General features: G+C 36.7%; 1 non-coding gene across 1 annotated transcript; it reads left to right on the top strand.

Annotated features, from left to right (window-relative positions):
• The first annotated feature begins 2189 nt into the window (after positions 1 to 2189).
• On the top strand, positions 2190 to 2250 carry LOC122469738. The gene has a single exon (XR_006293621.1). It is a non-coding gene; the product is annotated as a U7 small nuclear RNA (small nuclear RNA).
• Positions 2251 to 5464: the final 3214 nt, after the last annotated feature.

Raw genomic sequence — 5464 nt, 5'->3', positions numbered from 1 at the left:
AGGAGTTTTCTAAAGTTTTCTAAAGGCTCCAGGTCCCCTCCTACAGCAGCCTGCTCAAACCTTGCTAATACCATATGCACATTTCCCTATGGACCTTCCCTCTAACACTCCCTTGGCCAGAGCCCATCCAAAGCAGTGCCACAAGCCTGGCAGTGTGCAAGCAGCCCTGACAGGGGCCAGCACCACTTCAAAGTGACTCCTGCCCCAGGGAGGGGGGGAAGATAAATGCACATACCAATCAGACTGGGGCCCCAGTAGTGGCCTGGGGGCAGATATCCAGTCTGACTGCAGTCCCTGCCACCAGTGAGAGCTTCTCAGGGGACAAGACAGGGAGAGTGTCCTGCAGTTTGGTGCTATTGCATCTCTGGCAAACCCTTGGTCTGACTCAACTCAAGCCCAAAGCAGCCCCAAACAAGCCCATGAACAACACAGGGACCAAACCCTGCCCACAACAGGCAAAGAGAAACAATGCAGACAACTAGACTGAAGCCAAAAGTGGCACAGCCACAGAAAGGCACATAGGACACACATAGACAGTACTGAAGCACCAGGTTCTGGTGAACAGGGAACATCACACCACAGGGCACTACAGGATCTCTTCTTCATAAGGCCACTGCTTTCAGGAGTAGGAGATGTAGCTGACTTTTCTAACACATAGAAACAGAGAGTTAGACAAAACAAGGAGATAGAAGGATATGTCCCAAATGAAAAAAACAAGCAAAACCATAGCAAGAGACCTAAGTGAAATGGAAATAATGAATATGCCTAATAGAGAATTTGCATAGAGAATCATATACATACTCACTGGACTCGAGAAAAGACTGGAGGACCTCAGTGAGATCCTTAACAAAGAGACAGAAAACAAAACAAACAAACAAAACAGAGATGAAGAACTCAGTAATTGAAATTAAAACTATACTAGATGGAATAAATAAGAACTAGAGGAAGTAGAACATATCAGTGACCTGGAGGATGGAGTAATGGAAAGCAATAAAGCTGAACAGGAAAGAGAAAATATAATAATAATAAATGAAAATAGACTTAGGAAACTAAGCAACACCATCAAGTGTAATAACATTTGCATTATAGGGATCCCAGAAGGAGAAGAGAGAGAAAAGGGGGTAGAAAATTTATTGAAGAAATAATAGCTGAAAACTTCCCAAATCTGGGGGAAGGAAATAGAAATCCAGATCCAGGAGGCACAGAAAGACCCCAACAAAACCAACCCAAGGAGGTCCACACCAAAACATGTAGTAATTAAAACAGCAAAAAGTAGTGATAAAGAGAGGATTTTAAAAACAGTAAAAGAGGGGTGCCTGGGTGGCTCAGTCTTGGTTTCAGCTCAGGTCATGGTCTCATGGTTCATGGATTCGAGCCCCACATCGGGCTCTGCACTGACAGTGTGAAGCCTGCTTGTATTCTGTCCCTCTCTCTGTCTCTCTGGATGTGCCCCTCCCTGTCTCCCCCCAAAGTAAATAAATGAACTTTAAAAAAATTCTTTTTAATTTAAAAACAACAAGAAAAAAGAAAACAGGTACATACAAGGGAAATCCCACAAGGCTATCAGCTGATTTTTCAGCAGGAACTCTGCAGGCCAGAAGGGAGTGGCATGATATATTTGAAGTGCTGAGAGAAAAAAACCTAACCAGGACTATCCAGCAAGGCTATCATTCATAAGAGAAACAGAGCTAAAGAGTGTCCCAGACAAATGTTAAAGAAATTCATAACCAATAAACCAGCCCCAGAAATCTTAAGGGGACTGAGTACATTTATGACATGATGAGCACTGGGTAGTGTACAGAATTGCTGAATCACTCTATTGTTCATCTGAAACTAATACAACACTGTATGTTAGCTATATTGGAATTAAAATTAAAAAAAAAAAAAGAAAGACTCAAAATAGGAAACACATTAATTCTCCCCCAAACTGACATACAGTTTTATGCAATCCCTATAAAAAATCCTCAGCAAGATATTTTGCAGATACGGATAGAATGATTCTGAAATTTATATGAAAAGGCAAAGAAACTTGAGAATCTAAAACAATTTTGAAAAAGAATTAAGTGGGAGGAATCGCTCCCACCCCACAGGCAAAAACAACACAAAACAAAGAAAAAAAGAAGAACATTGACTTAAGCCTTTTGTCTCATACAAAAATCAACTCAAAATGAATCACAGACTTAAACATAAAATGTAGAAGTCCTTTTAGAATTTGTCTAGCAGGTTTTCAGTCATTATCAAAAGACCCCAGGATTGGTGGGGAGTGGGAGGGGGGGAATATAAAACTATAAAACTTCTAGAAAAAAATAGGAGAAAATCTTTGGGATCTAGGGCCAAGCAAAGGATTCTTATACTTGCATAATCTTATACAAGAAAAAATTGGTAAGTGAGATCCCACCAAGAATAAAAATTTTGCTCTACAAAATACCCTCTAAAGAAGATGAAAAGACAAGCCACAGACTAGGAGAAAATACTTGCAAAGCACATATCCAACAAAGGACCAGAATTTAGAATATATAAAAACTCAACATTAAAAAACAATCTAGTTAGAAAATCAGCAAAAGACATGAACAACATGTCATCAAAGAGGGTATACAGATGGCAAATAAGAACACAAAAAGATGTTCAACAATGTTAGCCATTAGGACAATGCCAATTAAGACCACAATAAGACACACTACACACATTTCAGAATGGCTACAACAGAAAGCAGGAATAGTACCAAATATTGCCAAGGGTGCAAAAACCTAAATCATCCATAGATCGCTTCTTGGAATCAAAAATAAAACAGCCACTCTAGAAAACAGTTCGGCAGTTTTAAATAAAACTAAACATGGAACTACCATATGACCCAGAAACTGTACACTTGGGCATTTTCCCCAGAGAATAAAACCTTATGTTTATGTCAAAAGCAATATACAAATTTTATAATAGCTTTATTTGTAATAGCCCCAAACTGGGAACAATCCAGATGCCTTTCAATGGGTGAATGGTTAAACCAAATGTGGTACATCTATACTATGAACTGGTACTCCACAATAAAAGGATGAATTACTGGCATGCACAGCTTCCAAAGAATCTAAATTCATCTAAAGGAATTTAGGGTATTCCTAACACTCAGGGAATTATGCTGAGTAAAAACAGCCAACGCTAAAAAGTCAAGAAGAACTTTATGATTTTATTTATACAACATTCTTGACATAACAAAACTATAGAGTTGGAGAACAGGTTAGTAACTGTCAAGAGTCAGGGATGGGAATTGGGAGGAGATATGCATGACTATGAAAGGGCAATACAAGGGATCACGGTGGTGACAGAAATACTCTCTACCTTGACTGTATCAGTGAGATACCCTGGTTATGATAATGTAGTACAGTTTTGTAAGATGTTAACACTGGGAGAAATGGAGTCAAGGGCAGACAGGATCTCTCTATATTATTTCTTAACAAAGTATGTTAATCTAGAATTATCTCAAAATTAAAAATCTAATTTTTAAAAAAATCCTATATCTGGGTAACTTGATTCTTCTCTTTTTGTATTTTATCTGTATTTTTGCTTACAATTTTTTACAAGTTCCTTTGAAAATATTAGTTTATTTGTGCACTTAAGAGATATTAAAAATATCTGATTATTTGACACAGTAATCCCAAGCTCAGAACATATCCTGAGAAAAAAATCCAAAATACAGAGAAATTCATGTAACATTATTTATTAGCACAAAAGCCTGAAATAACTTCATATCCATCATCTAATGAGGGGTTAAATAAAATATATCCAAATGGTGGAATATTCTGTAACCAGTAACAATGTTAACAACAACAACAACAACAAAAATCAAAGATATGTTAAGATGAAAATGTTTAATATAATGGTAAAAAACAACACAAAAATGGAAAATTGTACATTCAATATGATTTCAATAATCTACAGTGATATGAATAAAATAAGGGAAATACCCCAAATGTAATCACAATACTCTCTAGGTGATAGAATCATGGGTAAGTTTTATTCTCCTCTCCTATATTCTTTTTGGTTTTCCACAATGAACTTACTTGTGGACTTACTTAGACTAGCTGTTATCCTTTCTAAGTCTTGGTATATTCATTCATAAAATGGAGATAATAATAGTACCTTCCACATATTTGGTATTACATCTAAAGTGCTTAACAGAGAACCCCATACACAATCAATGACAGATAAATGTTACTTATTTGACAAGCATATGTGTGTAGTACTTGTAATGTATGAGGCACTATTCTAGATCTTTCCAAATATTAACTCATTTAGTGTTCATAACAAGCCTCTGAGGTAAGTACTGTTATTATTGAAGAGGAAACTGAGGCACAGAGAAATTAAATAATTTGCTCAAAATTATACAGCTCATAAATAGCAGAACTGGAGTCTGAACGCAGACAGTCCGACTCCAAAGTCTGTAACTATCAATCATTATACTATTTTGCTTTTGTTGGTTATTATTTTTTATGGCATAGAAGTAAAACCATGAGTCTGATCTAAAATAGTGGAAAAGGCAGAATTTTTCTAGAGATATATGGTTAATGACAACCAGCATGGGGAAAAGATGGTAAAGCAGATACTTTGCTCTACCAGAATGTTTATGTAGTTTGGAGTCCTGTAGTTTAAACTAGATATCATTCCCCCAATTCTAACCTATATGGTCTTGCATAAATTACTTAATCTCTGTGGCACAAATTACATAATCTGTGAAATAATCTGTAAAAATGTATCTAGACTTCAGATTCATTGAGAGGATTACTGTAAATAATACATGCAAAGTAACTCTATGTAGTACACACTCAACAAATGCTTGTTTCCTTTTCCTTTGTTAACATCGAAAACAGTGTTATTAAATAGGGCAGAACACATTCAGATAATCAAATCAAAATGTATGCCTCATGATAAATGGACCATCTCCTGATTATCACCAGCAAAATAAAATTGATGCATGGTATCTAAGTGGCTTAATGGACCATCTCTACTACCTAACACAAAGTTCCTGGAAAATGCCAAACTTACAGAGTGTGTAGTTACAGCATCCCTTGGAGCTTGAATACCCAGCATAAACAGCAAGTGGGTGACTCTTGGCAACACTGTTTACTTGATAAATACAGCAGGCATTATAAAAACATCCACTGGCAGAGTCATAGGACTTAACGTCAGATGCAAATATACACCATCTGCTCTTTATGAAGCTTTATGAGCCAATAAAAATGGGGACAACAGATCACTGTATCAATATACAATCCCAACATAACAATAAGGCTCAAGAGATACTGGGATACAACATCTGGAGTAAAAGAAAGGGAGAATGATCAAGTACAACTAAACTATCTATAATAAATCCAAACTAGTAGTATAGTATTACTTATAGCTGGGGACAGATTGGCAGGGAACTTTAACCAAAGTTTTGTGATCTGTAAGTTTCCTAGTCACAAGTCGGGGGAGG

This window comes from Prionailurus bengalensis, chromosome B3 (genome assembly GCF_016509475.1).
Source record: "Prionailurus bengalensis isolate Pbe53 chromosome B3, Fcat_Pben_1.1_paternal_pri, whole genome shotgun sequence".
Taxonomy (NCBI): domain Eukaryota; kingdom Metazoa; phylum Chordata; class Mammalia; order Carnivora; family Felidae; genus Prionailurus; species Prionailurus bengalensis.
The sequence above is the reverse complement of the archived record's forward strand: the minus strand, read 5'-3'. Positions and strand labels throughout refer to the sequence as shown.